The following is a 22810-nucleotide window of genomic DNA, read 5'->3' as shown; positions in this document are numbered from 1 at the left end:
AACAGGGCATGGCACATAGTAAGAGCTAAGTAAATGATACCTGTTAGAGCCGCTATTGTTAACCGAATGTATAATCTGCCCTGTGTTACATTTACCTCTACCAGCTCCCCAGGACATGGTACTGCACATAGGAGAATTAAGCCACGGGGGCAAGGTGCCATATTTTTATTTGAAAGGAAAAATTTTCCTGTGAGTTAACTCTCTCGTTATCTCTTGTCTGGTAATGCTGGTTACTTCTGGAACAGCGAGCATGAGGCTACTGACATATTCTCAAGATTTGTTAGTACAATCACTGGGTGATTCCTGCCTCTTGTTGTTGTTCTGTGCATTAAACAAGATAGTGCATGTAAAATGCTTAGTCCATAATAGTAGTCATTATTTCTGTTCTTATCACTATCACTATCATTATAGCAATGATAATACGGCCACATAGTCTAGGACTGAATGAGCCAATGTAAAATCTTACAATCAAATGCAGATATAGCCTACCTATTTTCCAGAAGGGGCTAAAAAAATCTATTCAGATTTTTTTTTTTTTTTTTTTGGTGAGATAATACATACAAAAGATTTTTGTAAATTCTAAGGAATGTTTCCTCTTGTGTTTGTAAAATTAAAAAAGTTATAAATTGCAATCCCAACCTGTGGACTCCAATGTATTTTGCCGCTACACTTTATACTCAAAATGTTAACGGGTATTTGTTATGCCTGGTTCTCCCCAGTGAAAACTCATTGCCAGTTGAGAACCTCTGGCTGGAACACAGGAGAAACCGCGCCATCTGCTGGTTATTTGGGAGAACTGCTTGCGGGAGGCTGCCCATAGCCGTGTAAATAAATACCCTAGTGATAAGCTGCAATAGAGCTGAGAGCAGTAGGCCCAGTGGTTTGAGATCCAAGAGGCATGGAGGACTCAGTCATCACTAAGGGTCTCTGGATGGTCACAGCTTAGATTCCATTGCTGTGCTGCTGGGCATGTGGTATCTGTCCCTGGCCCTTCTCTCAAGATAACACCTGCCTTTGCTATTCCCAAATCAGACAATGATTCAGCAGGGAGCCGGCCTGATGTACTAATCAGGCTGCTCCTTAGCGTTTGGTTCCATTCCCAGACTGGTAGTTCATCACAGCCTGTTGCTTCCTGGCCGTGACTTGAGCTCGGGCCACCACGGGCTCCAGGCTTCCTCTGCTGTTTCCTTTCCTCTCCCCAGGGCCTCAGCCAGCTGTCAGGCAACATGGCCATCAGAAAGAAAGGCAGACTGAGCATCATGGCTGGCGCCCTGCCCCACTTAATCAGGGAGAGAGACGGGACCATCCCAGGGGTCACTGCTAAGGGCTCCAGCTCCCCTCTACAGGGAGCAGCTTGGGCCAAGCCCTGTCTAAACAAACAATTGCCCTTATACCTCACACACAATAGAAGGCTCCCAGCACCCCACAAGAGGACCCCTTAAGGGACCGTTCCTGAGCCAAATGTGCAAATGATAAAGAAGCTGACCCCTATGAGCACCTGCTGTATGCCAGCCATTGTCATATGTGATTTCGTATATCAGTGTATTCAACCCTCACAACCATGCTGGGAGGAAGACACTATTGCTATCCTTATTTTACAGGTGGGGAAACTGAGGCACAGCAAGGTGAAACAGCTCGCACAGACTCACAGCTACTTAATGCTGGAGCTGGGCTTCAAACCCAGGCTGCCTCCCTCCAGAAGTCACACTTGTAGAATCAATTAACACCGAAAGACCAAACAACACAATCAGATGGGGAGCTCACGGAGGCAATGGAGTGTAAATCACTAGCAGAGGCGTCCCAGGGAACGGGCTCCTTGCTGACCCCCACCCCATGCTGACAACGGGGACCCAGAACGAGAGATCAAGGATCCACGATGGCTGGAGTAAGTAAGGAGGGCTTCTGGAGAATGGGAAGACAGCGGAACCCAGGGAGATTCACAGATGAGTCACTGCATAAACTCAAAAACAGGAAAGAAAGGAGAACAAGAGGAAAGTAAGGTAAGGGGACAAAAGATTTACCTAGTTCCTCACATTCAGAATCTTCAAACTGAGCAAGCTTAGCACAGCTGGGGAGCCAGGGAGCCTAGAGGAGCTGAGCCTCGGTGACCAAATGCAGGCAGGTTCAGTGGCTAGACCAGGTGGTTGGCCTGAGTGTCGAACCACCGCCCAACATGGGGCAGGGCTTGGTGAACTGGCCCGCATGCCCCTGTGTGTTGCAGACAGCCCCACAGACATCCATCCCCACCCCTGGCCAGGTTCTGTCACTCCCTCACTCACAGGGCCCGCTGGGGACCAAGCACTGAGGATACCAGGGTGACCGGTACTACGTGAACCCCACTCTCAGGGAATTTACATGCTAGGGGGAGGGGAAGGCAGAACACCAACAGGTAAAAAAGATAGTGGCAAATCAGAAAGCAAACTCTGAAGAGAATCAACAGGAAACTATACTGGGAAAACAGTGAGGAAGACAAAGAACTTTTCACCACAGAGAAGAACCAGGAGGTGTTTGGCCAGACTTCTCATTTCAAAGGGCCTCCCATGTCCCATGCTAATGGCTCCTCCAGATGATGGTCCACACCAAGGCACAGAGCAAACCTGACAGGACTGAATAATGATCATATCTTGCCACTCGAATCGAGGGCACGTGCCAGGACCTGCCGCCCTCCCAACCCATGGGACTCATTATGCTACACATTCTTTCACAAAATAAATTCTCCATCATCTTCAAATAAATGAATTTGAGTTTCGTTGTATTGTTATGCACAAAAAATAAAATGACTTAAAATGCTTTAAATATTCTAAAATACAGGCACTCAATTTGGCTTTTCATTTGGGCCAGGAAGTGGCCAGGCACCTCAAAAACAGGCCTGCCCAGGGTCCAGTGCCGAACAAAGCCCCCAGGATGCGGGCAGGGTTTTGAAGCAGAGACCTGTAGGAAGATAAAGTGACAGCCACGTGAGGCAGAGGGAGGAAGAGCATTACCAGCTGTCTCATAAAGCAACAGCACATTTGGAAGACAAAGGCCCCTCTCCAGGGCTCAGTGTTTAAAGGAAAACTTAAATTCTGCTAAGAAATAAAAGATCCTGGTAAGTTCTGGTAGGAAGGCTTAGAGTTAAGGCCAAGACAAACCGATTCTTCTTTAGCCAAAAGTGGGAAGAACAATACAGCCTCATATACAGCTTAATGCTACCCTTAAGCTCTATTCCTTTAGACTCACGACGGGAAATTTTGAAAGAATCATTGAATTATAAGCTAGGGAACCAGCAGATCATGCATCTCAGATTCCACCTGATTCTGAAAATAGGCATTAAAACTGCAGCAACCTGGGGAGAAAAAAAAAAAAAAGACTTGAAGCCAAATTTCAAATGACAGCCTTCCTGATAACGCCTGGCAGTAAGAGATGGTGGCTGACCAAGGGCTGAGCCCTTTGACTACAGGTGGCAGAAGCCCCCAGCTGTCACGTCAAAAGTGTCCAGGAGCTAAACAAGACTGTAAACTTCCTCACTTAGTCTGGGGTTGGGGATGCTAAACATTTTGTTTCGTCCGTTATAGCCTGGACATTGAGGACAATGAACCTGGGGTCTGACTCATGAGGGATAGTCCTGTTTGGGCCAGAGGCACTTTTGGGGAGAACTTGTTTGTCACTAGGGGAAGGTGTCTTGAGAAAATAAAATTAGAGTATTCCTTCTTTTTGCCTCCTCCCTACCACAAAAGACAAGTTGAACTTTCAGCAAGGCACTGTGGAAATTTCTTGCCACTGTAGCAATTTTTTACTGCTGTAGCTAAGGTTTCCCTGGTTAAAACCTTCCTCACGCTTTGTATCTTGTCCCCTCTAGATGAGTTACCCTAGGGAAGTGCTCTAACCCTCTCCTTCCCAAGCACCTAGATTACCAGTCCTAAGTATTTATTAAAAGACTGAATTACCAGGTTATCAAAATCTCTATCTGCTACCACAAAATTCCCTCTGGCTGTTATTAAAGGATTCATCTCTCCTAGCCTAACTGACAGTCATTGTGAACCAACCATCCAGTGAAGAATTTCTTTATCTTATGTGTTTGGAAAACCTATGAGGTGTCAGGGACCTTATAAGGTTTTCCAGATACAGCAGTGAATAAAGCAGACAAGCTCCTGGCTCTTGGGGTGCTGGCCATGGGCAAGACTGGGGGCCAAAAAACTTTCTACAAAGAGCCTGAGGGTAAACCTCTGAGGTTTTGGAGGTCACATGCAGTCCCTGTAGCATTAATTTCTTTGCCTATTCCCCGCCCCCCCCCACAACCCTTATAAAAATCATTATCTCAAGGGTCTTTCAGAAATAAGTCATGGGCCAAATGTAGCCCATTGGCCAGAGCGAACCTGTGTGTAAGATAGACATTAAACAAATAACCGCTTTGATAATTACCTAAAAACAGCTGTGATAAGCACGTAGGAGAGCAAGGGAGAAAAACAGGCTGTGTCAGGGTATGATTTTGGAGCAATCTGGGAGGCCTCTTGGAAGAGGCAATATCCAAAGGGGTACTTTGACAAGAGAGGAAGGCAAAACCCAGGCAAAGAGTGGGAGAGTGTGGACTGGGGTGGAACGGGGAGAGACTTCGGTAAAGGGGCCACAAGTAAAGAAAGGCTTGGGGCAGCAGAGCTGGACCTTACAGGACCTCGTCCACATTGGATTTTTAGCTTCGGTCCTGTGAAAGCCTTTCCGCAGCTTGAGGGAGAGGAATGTCGGGATCTGATTCAAACTAGAAGAACCCTTCTGGCTGCTTTGCACATCTGCCTTGGAGAAGTGACAGGTCCGGGGCAAAAGGGCAGAGGGGAGAAGGCCAGCCAACTACAGCTTCCAGTTATGGGCTGAGTTGTGTCTCCCCCATTGTTGAAGTCCCAACACCCCCCCCCAACCCCACACTTTAGAAAATGACCTTATTCGGAAATAGGGTCACTGCAGACATAATCTGTTAAGAGGAGGTCAAGCTGGAGTAGGGTGGGCCCCTCACCCAACACGGCTGGTGTCCTTATAAGAAAACGGCCACGTGAAGACAGAGACCCACAGGGAGAACAGCACAGGGTGACAGAGGCAGAGATGGAGTGCGGCAGCCGCAAGCCACGGGATGCCAAAGGAGGCCAGCAAACATCCAGAAGCCAGGAGGAAGCAAGGAAAGACTGCCCTCCAGATGTCAGGGAAGCATGGTTTTATTGACGCTTCTAGCTCCCAGAACTGTGAGACGATAACATTTGTTGTTGTGTGAAGCCACCCAGTTTGTGGTACTTTGTGATAGCAGCCCCGAGAAACTGACACACCTTGTCGGGGGTGACTATGGCTAGGACAACACATCACAAGAAGCAAAGAAATGCACTGACTTTAAAACCATTGGGCAGGCTTACAGCCGCGGGAGGGGTGCCTGTGGGCTTAGGCTGGGACAGACCCAGCCTTGGCTTTGGGGCATAAGGTTGAGCCGTGAGAGGAGAGGAACTCGCCTTGCCTCAAAGGGTCTCCGTGAGTTCTAACCAAGAGCGAGCAGAAAGGCTTGGGGCAAACAGAGGGAGAGATCTCTGGGGGAGGCCGGGGCTCCTGGTTGCAAAGAACCGCTTCCAGGAGCAGAGCCCCTAGTGGGCCCGTTGCGCCTAAGCCCTCCAGGGTCTGGCAGATGCAGGAGGGGCGGCCTTTCGGAGCAGAGTGCTAGCTCTGGGCAACTCCTTTAGAGGAATCACACCACGGAAGGAATAAAAAGGTTGAATGTTATTTTAATTGAATTTGTTTTCAATTTATTTTCAGCTGTCTAGGGAAAAACCTTTTACACTCACATCATTTGATTCCTTTTTACTTGGTGTCCATTATCCTCATAATGAGCTTTTAACGCATTAATGGGGCCCTGTTTGCCCAATGGTGATTCACGTTGGTCAAATCAATAAATAGCAAAAGCATAAAAATACACCAAACTGAGACACTGAACCAGAATATAAATGGAAAGCTTGGAGTCCCATTTCCTTAACAGTGGAGATGGCGTTCTGATATTCTGCCTCATACAGCACGAAGAGGGTCACAGAAATCCCTTTATTTTCCATATTTCAATTCTCAGCTGTCCACTAAACTCTGGAGCCCATGGGAGGCTCCTCTGCCTACCAGTGAACTTTAACTTCCCCCTCTGCATTCCATTCCAGCAGCGTGCTGTGGTTGTAACAAGAGCTTTTTCTAAATGTATATATGATGAAAAGGGGAAAATCAAAACGCAAACTTCCATGGGTAGTTTTTTTAAGGCTCCAAGAAAGCTGAGAGGAGCGAGAACTTGTGCCGGCTGCCCCCACAGTTTATACAGCTGATGTCTACCTAGGTGATATTTGTTGCCTGTTTTGCAGTGCCACCTTAAGCTTCTAGAAAACAAGATAGCTTTTCAGATTCTAGCATAGCAACTCTCTTTGAGGGCTTAGCATGCTTCCTGATCGCAACAAAAAGGAGGATTTGCTCTGGCACCCACCCACAATGGCGTCAGGGAGAGGTATGTGCCTTGGGATTCAATCAATAAAGATTTAATTAATCCAGAATTCCCTTGCCTGCCTATGCCTGGACCTTAACCTAAACCAACTGAAAAGTTAGTAAAGATCTAGTGTGGGTGTTCCCCAGCTGTGTTCCAAGGAACACTGGTTCTCTGAAATTTAATCACCTGTTCCAAGAAAAATGCATTCTTTGGTTCTGGAACTTTTCAGATCTCTGCATACTCAATTATTCCCTTTTAGATTCCAAAGTGTGTTAGCCTTATAGGCTCTGAGAAGTCCCGCAGCACACTTTTGTTTAACTTGGTGTCCCTAATACTCTGTTTGACTACGAAAACTTTTAAAAATCATTTTAAATAAATTTTTAATTTTTTTTTTTTTTTTTTTTTTTCTTTTTGTTTTTTTAGGAACGCAGCGTGTCGACCCAGGAGTGAAGAGTGTCACCAAGATCTACAACTACTACAAGAAGTTTGACTACAAGACCATCGTCATGGGCGTCTCCTTCCGCAACACCGGTGAGATCAAAGCGCTGGCAGGCTGCAACTTCCTCACCATCTCGCCCAAGCTCCTGGGGGAGCTGCTCAAGGACAACAGCAAGCTGGCCCCCGTGCTGTCAGTCAAGGCGGGTAAGCTCTCTAGCCCTTGGCTTGTGGCCACCTTCACCCTGCTCTCAGAGGGTGTAGGCGATGGACTGGCCCGAGGCAGCCTGGGTCCTGCTTGTCGCGGGAGCCCCGCTGGGGCCCTGCCGAGAGATGCCGGGCAGCACTGACCCCAAGGGGGTGGCACAGGCGGGGCTGCGGGCAGGGTAATGGGCGGCTGTGGGAGGCCCCAGTGCCTGTCCTCCCCAGCCCAGGCCAACATTGTGATCCTTAGAATGTCTTCTTTTATCTACCCATACATCTGCACAGTAATAGCCAGCCAGCCATCCACTTCTCTGTCAGCCTGTCATTCTACCTAAATACCTAACATACTTAGTGTTTTTTTAATTTTAATTTTTTGAGAGAGAGAGATTGAGTGAGCAGCAGTGGGGCAGAGAGGGAGAGAGAAAATCTTAAGCAGGCTCCACACTCAGCAAAGAGTCTGAGGCGGGGCTCAATCCCACAACCCTGAGACCACGACCTGAGCCGAAATCAAGAGTTGGACACTTAAACCAATGAGCTACCTAGGCACCCCAACATACTTTACAGTCTTTTTATCTGGCAGCCATGCCCAAGTCAAGTTATATAGTCAATGTGAGGGTCTGGGATCATTCAGAGTGAAGAGATGGCAAACACACCTCATGGTTCTCCTCCTCGAGGAATGTGGGGGGATCCAGGCTCAGTGTTCCCAAGCTGCCTTACATTCTGGACTGACCACAAGGGAGGACCCTCTAGCAGCAGAAACAGACCCACAATTCAGATGTGTATCCATATGCACTGGAAATCATTCCCTCAGAGTCACTGAAATAAAGACCATTACCAACCTGGGTTTCTCTGACCAGAAAATTAACAACAACCACTAAGATCTGTTCATCAACCACCAGATCTGCAGGATGCTCTGGCAACCCCAGCTCTCCTAACTAACTGACTCCACTGATTCTTATTTCCTAGCATCTCTTCCAACTCAGTTTCCTGAAATCAGGTCGTGTTTGCAGCACAGAACAAGGAGGGAAAGTTGGACTCTGGTGAACAATCTCTTGAGGAAGTATTTTTAAACATAAAACACTATTCTCATGCAAACACACACCCCCAACTGAATCCTCCTGGACCCACAAGTCCAAGCAGGTTCGTCTTCATCCCCTGGCCCCTCCTCACCTCACACTCTTCACCAAAGTCCCCCGGTGCTCGTGTTGCTTTGTTTTTCAATATTTACTTCTTGATGAAAAATTTGTGATTTATTACACACTCAGAACAGATACAACTATGACCCATATTTTACACTATATATATAGCTTATTCCTTCTATTTTTGAAGGTTCTAGTTGCTTCCAACAGCTTTATCTTTCCCACACACAAAACATAAACACTTGGTATCCAAAAGAACCTATTTTCAAGATAAAGTATTTTATTCCAGTATCCAGGTATTATTTTCTTTCACTTTCAGGATGAAAAAAACAATATTCAATAGCAAATATTTAAGGATCATCGCTTATGTGCTAGATATTGCTTTGCAGAGTGTTGAGGACCTCCCAGAGAATATAGTCTATGCAGAACAGTCACATATCAGACAAAGTATAGGGTCATAAAGAGTAGCGATGAGGGAAGTACAGGGTACTGTGGATCAGAGGACTCACACCCAAATCCAACTCTGGCAATCAGGGGAGACTTCCCAGAGGAGATAACTCTGTGCTGAGGTTCAAGGAGTGAGTAGGAGCTAGCCAAGTAATTGGGGGGTGGGCAGAAGGGAGAGGCATGAGGGTGTCTGGTAGCTGAGTAGTTCAAGTGGGAGGCAGGGCTTCCAAGTGGAAAGGCAGCCTAATATAAATTAAAACAAAAAAGAGAAAGTGGATGAGAATGAAGAGGAGGGTCCCAGTAGTAACACAGTGAGAGATAAACGGGGACATTGCCGGAAGGACTTTGTAGGTTGTATTAAATCTGATCTTGCAGCACCATTGTTAAAAGTTTCCAATGGGATTTGCTGCCTCTGGCACTTTTGGAGAACAGATTGGAGGGGCAGGGTAAGGCTGGGGCCAAAAGCAGCCAGCTTGGCAGCTGGAGTAGCAATGAGTGGCCTGCTCACAGGCAGAGACAGTGGGGATGTAGCCGGGAGGCACAGAAAGTAGAAATGAAGCACTTGGTAGCTGGTTGGAAGAGGAGGAAGAGGAGGCAAGTATGACCCCCGACTCCTTGAGGGAGGGGATGTTATTCATAGAGATGGGGACATACAAAGGAAAGGCAAACTGGAAGAAGAGCTAGTACCTGGAAAAGGTGAGTCTACATGCAGGTATATGTATGTAGTCCATCCACCTACTTGAGTCTGATAGGATGTGCCAGATCATGCTGTGGAGGCAGCCTGAATCACCCCCATAACAAAGGTGGTTCCTACTGCCTGTCATCACCAGCTGGCCATAGCTCTGCCCTACATTGTCTTCACGTTGGGAAGCTTCTGTCTGCAACATTGCCCGTCTCATGGCAGAGAAGAAGAGGTGGCAAACTTTGAGCTGGCCTCTTAAGCAACACGCTTCACTTTCACTCACATCACATTGGCCAAAACAAGTCACATGGATTACTGGGATTAAATGGGGCAGAGATGTACAAACTCTCACTGGGAGAGTCACTGGAAGACAGGATGGGATAGTTGTACAATGTATGACTCCTAGGAGAAGTGGCCAGAAACCCATTCTCAAAACCAACAAAACAAAACCTTGCTTCTCCCATTCCAAGTTGGTGAAGACCATAAGGACATCAGCATTCTGGGGTACCAACTTTAAAAAGGAAAATGCAAGGGTAAAAAGGGCATAAGACATCTGGGTTCTGAGCCTACATCAACATGGCCTTGCCTCAGTCTCATTGCTGTTCTGGATAAGAGTTTCTCCATCTGTCAAATGAAGTGTTAGATACAAGGGCTCTCTAAAAGTTCCTTCCAGGTCCAAGACTCAATGGCTCTTATCTCTACTCTAGAGCATCTGAGTCCCAAGCCTTTTACCCCTGTAGCTTCAGAAACAAGGCTCTTTCTCATGGCCACCTGGTCACACTACAGGAGTCAAAATTCAAAAGGGGCCCCCAAACCTCTGTAACTCATGAGGTAGGTATTCTGCTCCTAATTCACTGCCCTGAGAAGGCCTGCCTTCTATACAACATCCTGCCTGCTGCCATTAGAAACTAGCACATTGTGTTTGACCTGCTTCTAAACCCTGCCCTGTGGGAAGGACTTATGGTAGCTTTGGCTATGGCTTGTCACTTCACCACTCAAGGAGCAATGAAAGGGTGGGCATTTAGACCCTCCCTTCCAATCCCAATTTATCATGCTTTACTCAATCCACCTTCATTGTGTCTGATTTAAGAATCACAACTGCTATTGTCCCCCACCCCCCCGCTTCAGTTTCTGTCCTTTGATGTCCATCTAGTAAACAATGATGCATTCCAATTTCCAGGTGCCTGGGTCTGCAAATCCTTTCAAGATATAATCAGCTGAAAATAAGGATTTTTGCATCCAAGCCTGATCCAAAATGACCACACACCTATTACCAAGCCCATGTAATTAAAAATGAACACTTCACACACAAACCATCATCTTGATGCAGAAAACTTTGAGATGAAAACCTCAAGGAGACACTGAATAAAAAAATAATGAAACAAAAATGGGGATGGCAGGTTGGAGACTAGAAGACCTCCCTGCTAAGAACTACCCTGTCCAAGTTAGCCTTACTACTTACAGCCCACTCTGCTGAATGTAATTCTGGTATATCTTTTTAAAGATTTTATTTATTTGACAGAGAGCACACGTGTGCATGTGCATAAGCAGAGGGAGAGGGAGAAGCAGGCAGGGAGCCTGATGCGGGGCTGGATCCCAGGACCCTGGGATCATGACCTGAGCTGAAAGCAGACGCTTAACCAACTGAGCCACCCAGGTGCTCCTCTGGTATATCTGTTTAGTTAAGGAGATGGCATTGTACTAGATTCTGAGCCTGGGTTGATGGCCCAAATAAATGTAGAAACACTTCCGACAGCAGCTACTCACAATCTATTCTAAAACTTCCCTCTGATGGAAGTTAGTGTGCAATTCTCCACTCCCAAGCATTGGTACGAGGCTGTAGAACCTCAGGCTTGGGTGCTTATGATGGGCAGATTCTAAGATGACCCCCAGTGACCCTTGCCTGCTGGTATTCATGCCCTTGTGTAGCCCCCTCCCACTGAGTCCTGGGTAGGACTTGCTGCTAATCAATAAAATATGGCAAAGGTGATGGGATGCCACTTCTGTCATTGTTACTTAAGACTATAACTCCCATATTGTAGTAGACTCTCCTCATTTGCACTGATAAAGCAAGCTGCCATCTTGTGAGCTGCCCTAAGGAGAGAGCCACATGTCAAGGAACTGAGGGCAACTTCTGGCTGACAGCCGACAGAGGGAACAGAGGGCCTCCGTCAAACCATGAGTATAAAATCTGTCAGCGACCTGAGTGAACTTCAAAGTGGGTCTTTCTCCAGTGGAGCTTTCAGATGAGACTCTAGCCCTGGCTGATACATTGGTCGCAGCCTTGTGAGACCTGAAGCCCCTACCTAAGCTATGCTGATCTCTGACCTTGGGAAATTGAGAGATAATAATTGTGTGCTGCTGGGGTGCCTGGGTGGTTCAGTTGAATAAATGTCTGACTCCTGATCTCAGGGTCATGAATTTAAGCCCTGTGTTGGGTTTCATGCTGGGCATGGAGCCTATTAAAAAAAAAAAAAAAAAAAAAAGCATGTTGTCTGAAGTTGGTGGTAATTTGTTATGCAGCAAGAGAATACTAATACAAATCCCATAGTATGCCTTGGAAAACCTGAAGGGGTGCTGGTAAAGGCTATTTTTGTGCAATGAAGTGCCATTTTTACCATTTACCCAGCATCCGCATCCCTGGAAAATACAGTATATAGAACATTGAGGAGGTTATTTTATACTTGGTATGTAAACTGAAGTTCAAGGCTTGAAGAGGTACAAATGGTGTTTGCACTTCCATGAAATTTTGAACGACATGTGGAAGTCTTGCAGGAACTGGGCTGTTCAGGATATTCAGGATATTTAGCATTCTCAACTCCCACCTACTAAATGCAAGTCATTGCAAACATCAATCACTGCAGTAACTAGTAATTGCCACACAAATTTCCAATGTGGCTTCTTAGGAGCAGTACCAACCCTGCTAAGTTTTCCTAAAGGAGTACATTGTCATGAAAGAGAACCAAGTCCTTCTCCCCAGAAGAATCTGATTAGAGGCAAATGGAATGACAGGGGCCGAATGCAGCTCTGGTGTGGAGGTGGGAGTGAGGATCTCAAACATGCAGTCACCTTTCAGAGTTCTGCTCCCCAATACCACACATTCTGAAGTCAGAAAGACCTGTGCATGACCCTGTCCTTTTTTCTCACGGTGGGAAACATGTGAGGGTTACCTAGCATGTCTGAGCTTTAGATTCTTCATGTGTAGGAAGAAGGTTTCGACACAAACATCAGAGGAGTTATTGAGATCATTCTACTACAGAACCAAGCACACTATCTTGCAGGAAGTACACGCTTCAGTACACCATGATCTCTTCATTCCCATGGTTCGTGTTTCTTTCTGAAGAACCCAAGAATTTCCTGCAAACAGGCCCACGTGGCTACTGGTCTCAACACTTGCCTGAAGGGAGAAGGCAAACCAAACCTGACCTGAAATCTGATTTGTCTGTGTTATTCTAAGTTTGAAATGTCCCCATGACCAGCGTTTGGTCCCCACCCCCCACGATGTTAGTAGACCTCTCCTCTCTTTCCTCTAGGGCAGCAGGCCAGAGCAGAAGGAAACAAGGAATGACATCTGACTCTTAGCTTGAAATGCCAGCTCAGTCATGTAATATTTCTTCCTTGAGCAAATCTCTTAAATTCTCTGAAATTCTCAGTTTCTTTCTGCAAAATGGGGATGATAATAGCATTTATCTCATAGGATTGTTTTGAGAAAAAAGATAATCCATGAAAATGCTTAGTGCCTCAACATCTTGCTCATAGTAAGAACTCAATAATGTCAGATGCTATCCTTGATACTATTATTATTACTTCTATATGCCACTACCATGAACTCATCTTTCTGCTATTATAGGCCCACAGTGGAGACTATAAAGCACAGTGATTAGAGGTGTTAGCTCTGGAGTCAGTTCATGGTTTTGCTGCTTATTAGCTGTGTCCCTTGGGGCAGTTGTAACTGCCTGATATGAATCCCACCCCCAACTCCGCTCAACCAAACTGGCATTTTATGCACATTACAGGAACTGGGATATGTTGTTCTGAAAGGTACCAAGTAACTGCTTTGACTATTTGGTAGAAAAATTAAGGCTCTATTACCAAGATAACTGTGGACAAATGAAAAAGTCTCTGTAAATATTTGGATAATCATCATAAGAATGTAAAGTGGCTCTGACATGCAGGGGCATCGAGAATGTGAGAAGAAAGATATCTTCTGTTTCAAAGTGGATTGGATCTCAGATGACCCAAGCCAGTCATGAGATGGAAGGCCTCATTTTTGTCCTTGCCTGGATTCATGGATCTTCCACAAGACCAATAGGATATTGTGTTTTAGTCTGGACTCTTTTCTTAGCCATACTCTATTTTCCTGGTGAAGCAGGATTCAAGAGTTTCCAGGAAATACTCTTCTTTCTGTTGGGAGTAAATGCATCAATGATTAAGTTTGGGTAGAAAATTCTAGTTTTTGTTACATTTGCTGAAAATTAACATAGTTTTCCACCTGCAATGTATAGCCTCTCCCCAGGAGCTGGCTTCCTAGGGAAAATAGCTAATATTTTTCAGCAGCTATTGAAAGCAAGAACCAGGCTGGTGTAAAATGTGCATGCTTCTGCATTCCTGTTTCCCTTTGCACAAAAAGCACAGCATCAATTGGATGAAATAATAGCTATTCAATTGGTCATTCCCTTATGATGGCAAGCCATTTGGAGCTCAGTCACGCTTTCAAAAGCCAATATCGACTATGTGTAGAAATATCTGGAATGAGATGCTTTGCCACTGACATCTTTCATTCATAATTACTGCAAAGTCTGCCTGCCCAGGCCTAGTCAATGGCCAGTCAATATTCCCATTATAAGCCAGAGCAGGGTGAATGGCTAGGGCAGAAACACAAAGCAGACAAATACTCAATGGGGCCCAAGGGTCCAAACATCAAAGTTGGCCAGAGAGGGCCTCAGGAACGATTGAGCTCAGAGGAGGGATGGGCAGGCACTGTTTGATGTTTTCCTACAGTCTATGTTCCATGAGGTTGGAAATTAAGTCTCTTCATAATGACACAATGTATGTGACAGGAGTGAATCATTCTTCTCTGAAAAGATGGCACCAAGCTTGTAGTTACTTTTGCATTTGGTGGCACTCTCTACTTTGTCATAGAACACATTTTAAATGGTCATGGATAATACAGTATCACCTAGTCAATAAATTTAAATTAGAAAGTCTGAGCAAGTACCACTTACCCCACAGAAGATATCCAGCTTTGGCATTGGTGCCAAAACCCCACCATGTAATGGTGAGGAGTTGATGGTGGTGAATTATGAAATGGCTTATGAGTGTTAGAGAGAATCGTCTGCCTGTTGATGGGTTGCTGGTGTAGGATTTGCTTCCAATGTAATCCAATTTGGCAACTTCCACATTATCAGCATGAGGCCATTCTAGGCCTGAATTCTGAAGCTCCCCATAAACCCTGTAAATCAGCCAATGCTAACTGTTGTGTGTACTTAGCACATGCTATTGAGGGAAATTTTCTTTCAAATCATCATTTCTTAAGATTCAGTCACTGCCCTAAATAAGGACAGAGTTTTTGGATCTCATGGAAGTATTTTACTTCCAGTGTTTCACAGAAAATCCTTTTAGACCCTATTATTGTTGTCCATGATAAATGTCACTACCTGAATCTAATTTAGGTAATTTTCCTGCCACTGTAGTGTACTAGCACAGAAAGGAGTATTAATTTACTGCTAATTCAGTGTGCTAACCCTTAATTAGCAACAAGCTTTGTCTGATGTAGCAGATGTTAAAATCTGAGCTAACTTTTATCCAAATTAAAGACACCATTGCAGCTGTGTATACACACATGTACACAGCCATGTGCACACACACCTTCACCTCTCCATCCATTTTGGAAACATACTACATGGATATTTGCTATATATGTGTTATTATTAAACTTAAATGGAACAATAGTGCAGCTTGTCTAAAAAGCCAGTAGACCTGGAGATGAACAGCTGGCTGAATAGATCCTTAGAAAAAGCCCACAGAGTTCTCGAGTTCAGGAAGCCTTAGGGAAGCTCCAAGTGAAATTGTTATTTCTCTAACAATGGAGTCAATGGAGTGTTCTATAAAACATATATTCTCTAATCCTCATAATGACCTCTAAAAATTGTCTCTATTAATCCCTTTTATTGCTGAGGAATTCGGGGTTCAGAGAAGTTCAATCATTCACATATCCATCTATCCAACAGCTACCTGAGTGACTACAGAAAAACTCTCTCCCAGAGAATGGGAATACAGTAGTAACAAAAATGACAAAGCTACTGCTCTCACAGGGATTTACATCCTAGAGGGATTAAATAAATCGCCCAAAGTTATACACTCAAATGTGGCCAGGGCCTTAATTCTAACTCATGACTCCTTGATTTCTGAGCTTTGTTCTAAACCAATATAGCATGCTGCCTTCTATGACAGGAAAATATTTAGGAGACACTAAAATTTCTCACCTAACATTTGTTTGCTTCCTCCTAAAGTAATACAAGGTTTTGCCATGCCACAACCTAGCTCCTCTATTAAACCAGGCCAAAACAGATGTCTTTTCTCTCACTTTCTCATTAGTAAAGACTTAGACATTTGGAGGGGCAGGAAGCAAATAATTCTTAATGTCAAACTATGGCAAACATTGCTGGTCCCTCTTCAGTATCTATTCTCTCTTCTTTTCTTACTATCAGAACCAAACTTTGCTTGGGCAGCAAATGTCCCTTGTCCTAGGGATGTTCATGTGACTGAACTTGACCAATGATGTGTAAGAGGAAGTCCATTAGATAGAGTTTTTAGAAAAGCTTTGTGTTCCTGATGGAAATGGGACGAATTTCTCTGGCCCACATCTTTCTCTTCTTTCTATTGGGGGGGGGGGCATAGGCATGATTCCTGAAGGGGCAGGAGAATCTTGCAACTGTGAAATTAGAGTCATTCACTAAGGGACACAGAATGGGGAAAATGGAAGGAACTTGGGTGCTTGAGGATTTGTTCCATCAGACATACAAGCCCTGGGGTGCCTCTTTTTGCACATGAGAAAAAATATACCCCCATTTGGTCAAGCCACTGCAGTTGGGTGTTTTTATATGCAATGGATTATAATACCGTTGCTATAGAAACACAAAATATACTATTGATAAATTCAGTGTTGAGTAATTATCACGTCTACAGCACCGTCACCATTCCCTGAGTACTTTACACTGTGCACGGCACTATGCTAAGTTTTATTACACTGTATAATTTATTCCTTATAGGAAATGTAGGGAGGAGGTATTATTACCTCATGTATAGATGAGGACATGGAGGATCAGAGAGGTTAAACAATTTGTCCAAGTTTACTCAGGTAGAGCATAGTGAAGCTCCTATTCAAACCTGGCTCCAAAGCACCTGATTTGCTCATGTATCCATCTTTATAAACCACACAAAGCAACCACTTCTGACACTTGAAAAAATACTATTAATGTTTAGTAAAATAATGGTCCTGATAGCAAAGATTAAGATGGATCTGCATCTCTAGTATCTTCAGATCTGCTCTTTCTATAAAACACGGCCCTGACATTATTCAAGCCTAACAATTTCCAATTCCTTTCCTTCCTATTTGTAACCTCAAACGGTATGACAAAGTGTGAAAAACCTATCTCTATGCTGTGTGTGCATCCAGAACAAAAATGAAGCCTATTTTCCCAACAGCTTCATATCTAACTGTGCATTTGGAGTTACTAATACACTGGCCATGGACCTCTCCCTCTCCTGGACTTATGTTGCCCATATCAGGGTGGGGACTGGGGTCGGGAAACATAAAGGAGGAGGTTTCTAGAAGCATGAACAAGTTCAGGGAAGGACATCAGTGTGGTTGCCAGGAGAAAGACTGTGTGAATACCATCTGTCTTATTCCTCCCGCCTTTTGCCCATCTTTCCTTTCTGCCTACGTGTCCTTCCTCATGGCAGCAATCATGTTCCCCAGACCCCCTTATGCTCAGAGTCTAGCTTTTTCTTTTTCCTTCAGGGGCTAATCCACTATTGCCATTTGGGAAAAATTTTTTCTTCGAAGCCATTTGACATTTAATCAGAGAGGACTTGATTATTTTTTACCTTGTTCAAGATTAAATCCATATTTTACACACGCATACACACAGCCCTCCTTAGCTATACCCCACTCAATCTTTACTCTGTGTACATCACGCCTGGTTCAGCTTCCACACCTTAGGTGAATATCTGGATTACCTGTCTGAAAATACAAAATCAGTCACAAAGACCCCTTCTTTTTGGTGTTGCTCAGTAGGAAATGTGTTCATTGGGCCAAATTTAAATGTTTAGCTGCCTAAAACATTGGAAAAATTGTGATACATACTCTCCCATCTACCCCACTCCTCACATGTCATTCCAAAATAAATTAATACCAGAGTATTAAGTAAGCCTAAGTCCACTCCAATTCTTCTAATTACAGCTTTCATTTTTTATTTGAAATATCGCATTTAAATATATATTTATCTATACATATGTATGTGCATACGTACATATACGTACCTATCATGTGTGTCTGTCTATCTACCCATCTATCTATGTGCATTCTGCTAACATGCTAAGCCTATGCTCAAACTGTCCATCTGTCAGCTGGAACACCCAGCACTGGGTGTTCAAACCCTTATGCTAGGACATTTTACTCTTACTTCATATATGAGGGAAAAGGTTGATTTTTCAAGTTCCCGGGTCCCAAACAGAGAAAAAAAACATAAAAATTAGAGTGAAAGAGACACTTGCAGAAAGAAATATCTTGTTTAGTAATACAAAGGGAATAGGAATTGGCTGCCTATTAAAATCAGACTCAACCAAGAAAGACTTTTGGTCTGTATGTGACAGCAATATTTCACTTTTGATTTACATGTTGGCTCAGTGCTTCTTTGAAAAGCTTGTCTATATTTCCCATCTATATTATTAGATGATGTCTATATAATTATCTTGCCCAATCCATACTCAATTAGGTACTTAAATACACGAGTTTTAGTTGATTGATTATGTGCATGAAGAAGTTCATCCTTTCAACTTTCTGATTCTAATTAAGACCAAACTTGAACAATTTAAATCCTATGTCATCTATAATCAAGATGAATAATACTTTCTAAATGACTTTTTTTGTTGTTCTTGTAAATTAGAAAATTATAGAAAAGTGCAGAAAGTAGCATTTGTACATATTCTAGTGCTCAAAATTCATCATTAATTTTATATGCCTGTTTTTTTTCTGTGTACAGTACACATTGTTAAAACAATTATGGAAGGCATGTTCCCCTTTAAGAGAAATATTAGAATATTGCAGATAGAGCTCACAGTTATCTATCATCCCCAGTTCCATCTGCACTCATCTTTCCACTTCTCTCTCCCTCTCTCCACAAGTACAACCTAGCATCATTTCTGTATGTAGTCTTACCACCCTTTAAAAAATGCTTTTACATCTATCTATGTCCACAGAAAATATACAGTATTGATTTTTGTGTTTTTCAAGTTCAGATTTTACTCAGGCAGAGCATTTGTCTTCAAAGAACTTCAGAGAAGCCATGTGATCCTCTCAACAGATGTAGGAAAAGCACCAGATGCAAAACAATACCTTTTATTTAATTACATTGAAACAAAACTTTCAGCCAACTAGGAAGAAAAGTGAAATTCTTTAACCTGGAAAAGTAAATAAAAAATCCCAGAGTAAAAAGTATATTTAGTGCTGGTGGGGGGGTGGGAGGGATGGGAGAGTATGTCCTATGGTGAGCGCTGTGAATTGTGTAAGACTGTTGAATCACACACCTGTACCTCTGAAGCAAATAATACATTATATGTTAAAAAAAAAAAAAAAGGAAAAAAGGAGATACTAGAAAGGGAAAAATGAAGGGGTTGGAAATCGGAGGGGGAGACGAACCATGAGAGACTGTGGACTCTGAGAAACAAACTGAGGGGAGGGGCGTGGAGGGATGGGTTAGCCTGGTGATGGGTATGAAAGAGGGCAAGTATTGAATGGAGCACTGGGTGTTATATGCAAACAATGAATCATGGAACACTACATCAAAAACTAATGATGTAATGTATGGTGATTAACATAAAATAAAATAAAATTTTTCAAAAAAAGTATATTTAGTGCTGAAACATTACAAGACCTTCCAAAACTAAGAATGAGCAGCTGTCATGATCTCTGTTCAAGAGATGCCGGCCAGTAGAGTAAGACACAAAAAGTCAGTCAAAGGCATAAATGTTGGGAAGACAGAAATAAATTTATCATGATTCATATACTGTACGATTTGTTTTTATGAAAATCCAAGAGAACTAGTAGACACAGAACTAATGAAATGGTTTAGCAAGTTCTCCGGGTATAAGTTGGTTACGTAAGAATTATTTATGCTCATTTTCACTATCAGCAATTAATTTGAAATGCTACTTCCAAAATGCCATTTTTAATGATAGTCCAAATGAAAATATATCAAGGGGAAAAGCAACCAAAAGTGTGTAATAGTTTTATGGACAAAATTATAAAACATATAAAATATTTTTATATAAAGACAAAAATATGCAGGAGACATATGCCATGTTAGTGATGACAAAATACAATTATAAAAGTGACCATTTTGCTCATACAAATCTATATATTCAGCAAAACCCGAATTAAAATCTTAACAGATTTTTCATGGTACTTGGCAAAATGATCTTAAAATTCATATAAAGTACCTAAGAGTCTGAAATACCTTAGCCAATTGGAAGGAAGGAATAGCAATCAGGTCTTATTTTAAAGCTATATTAAAACAGGATGCTGTTGTTCATGAATATAAACCAGATCAATGACACAGAGCTGATATCCCAGAAAACAGATTTATACCAGAAGGAACCAACACATACACAGAAACTCTATATATGAAAAGAATAGCAATAAAAAAAATTGGTAGAGTATTTTCAAATGGCCTGGGACAAGTGGTTATCTTTATGCAAGAACATGTTAAGATGCCTATATCACACCATAAAACATAAGCCCCCAGTGCATTAAAGACAAATATGAAATGTGAAACAGAATTTTTGAAGGAGAATGTAGGGGAATGTGACTCAGGATAGGGAAGGATCTCCTTGAACAAAACCTTAAAGGTAAACACTGACAAGTTTGTGTATTAGATTTTAAAATTTCTGTACCATGAAAGACACCAAAAAAGTGTAATATTAACCACAGATCTTGAGTTACATTAGCAATATATATAACTGAAATAATTAATATTATAATATACAAAGAATCCCAAAAAATAAAAGTGGACAGTAATAGGAAAAATATGGACAAAACAAAATGAAAAAATTCACAGGAAACAAAATGACCATAAATATTTAAAATACATTCACTGAACCAGCTTGCATTCCCACCAACAATGTAAGCTCTTTCTCTACATCCTCACCAACATGTTAGCTGTCACAACCACTCTGGAAATCAGCATGGAGGTTCCTCAAAAAATTGAAAATAGAACTACCCTACACCCAGCAATTGCACTACTAGGGATTTACCCCAAAGATACAAATGTAGTGATCCGAAGGGGCACATGCACACCAATGTTTCTAGCAGCAATGTCCACAATAGCCAAACTATGGAAAGAGTCCAGATGTTTATCGACAGAAGAGTGGATAAAGAAAATGATATTTTCATTACTATTCAGCCATCAAAAAATGATATCTTGCCCTTTGAAAATATGTGGATGGAACTAGAGGGTATTACGCTAAGTAAAATAAGTCAATCAGAGAAAAGACAATTATCATATGATCTTACTCATATGTGGAATTTAAGAAACAAAACAGAGGGTCATAGGGGAAGAGAGGAAAAAATAAAACAATATGAAATCAGAGAGAGAGACAAACCATAAGAGACTCTTAATCATAGGAAACAAACTGAGGGTTACTGGGAGGGGTGGAGGGATGGGGTAACTGGGTGGTGGACTTTAAGGAGGGAATGTGATATAATGAGTACTGGATATTATATAAGACTGATGAATCACTGACCTCTACCTCTGAAACCAATAACACAATATATGTTAATTGAATTTAAATTTTAAAAAATCTTTAAAAAATACATTCAGTGAAAATGAGATACGTGAAAAATAAAACCATAATGCAATAGAACATGTTCTAGTCAAAGGTCTGTCTCCTTTTAGATTGATTTCCTGCTCTTGTCCTGTTCTTCTTTCTAACACTAATAACTTCTTTATTTTTAATTTTTTTATTGTTATGTTAATCACCATACATCATTAGTTTTTGATGTAGTGTTCCATGATTCATTGTTTGTGCATAACACCCAGGGCACCACGCAGAACGTGCCCTATTTAATACCCATCACCAGGCTAACCCATCCCCCCAAACCCCTCCCCTATAGAAACCTCAGTTTGTTTTTCAGAGTCCATCATCTCTCATGGTTCCTCTCCCCATCCGACTTACTCCCCTTCATTCTTCCCCTCCTGCTATTTTCTTTTTTTTTCTTAACATATATTGCATTATTTGTTTCAGAAGTACCGATCTGTGATTCAACAGTCTTCCACAATTCACAGTGCTCACCATGGTACATACCCTCCCCAATGTCTGTTACCCAGCCACCCCATCTCTCCCACCCCCCACCACTCGTTCAAACCTCAGTTTGTTTCCTGAGATTAAGAAATCCTCATATCAGTGAGGTCATATGATACATGTCTTTCCCTGATTGACTTATTTCACTCAGCATAACACCCTCCAGTTCCACCCATGTCATTGCAAATGACAAGATCTCATTCCTTTTGATGGCTGCATAATATTCCATTGTGTATATATACCACTTCTTCTTTATCCATTCATCTGTCGATGGACATCTTGGCTCTTTCCACAGTTTGGCTATTGTGGACATTGCTGTTATGAACATTGGGGTGCATATACCCCTTCGGATCCCTACATTTGTATCTCTGTGATAAGTACCCAGTAGTGCAATTGCTGGATCGTATGATAGCTCTATTTTCGACTGTTTGAGGAACCTCCATACTGTTTTCCAGAGTGGTTGCACCAGCTTGCATTCCCACCAACAGTGTAGGAGGGTTCCCCTTTCTCCGCATCCCCGCCAACATCTGTCATTTCCTGACTTGTTAATTCTACCCATTCTGACAGGTGTGAGGTGGTAGCTCATTGAGGTTTTGATTTGGATTTCCCTGATGCTGAGCGATGTGGAGCACTTTTTCATGTGTCTGTTGGCCATTTGGATGTCTTCTTTGGAAAAATGTCTGTTCATGTCTTCTGCCCATTTCTTGATTGGATTATTTGTTCTTTGGGTGTTCAGTTGGATAAGTTCTTTATAAATTTTGGATACTAGCCCTTTATCTGATATGTCATTTGCAAATATTTTCTCCCATTCTGTCGGTTGTCTTTTGGTTTTGTGGACTGTTTCTTTGGCTGTGC

Source organism: Callorhinus ursinus, unplaced genomic scaffold (assembly GCF_003265705.2).
Source record: "Callorhinus ursinus isolate GAN/ISIS: 27379988/994484 unplaced genomic scaffold, GSC_fseal_2.0 scaffold15, whole genome shotgun sequence".
NCBI classification, from domain to species: domain Eukaryota; kingdom Metazoa; phylum Chordata; class Mammalia; order Carnivora; family Otariidae; genus Callorhinus; species Callorhinus ursinus.
Note: the sequence above shows the minus strand (reverse complement) of the source record.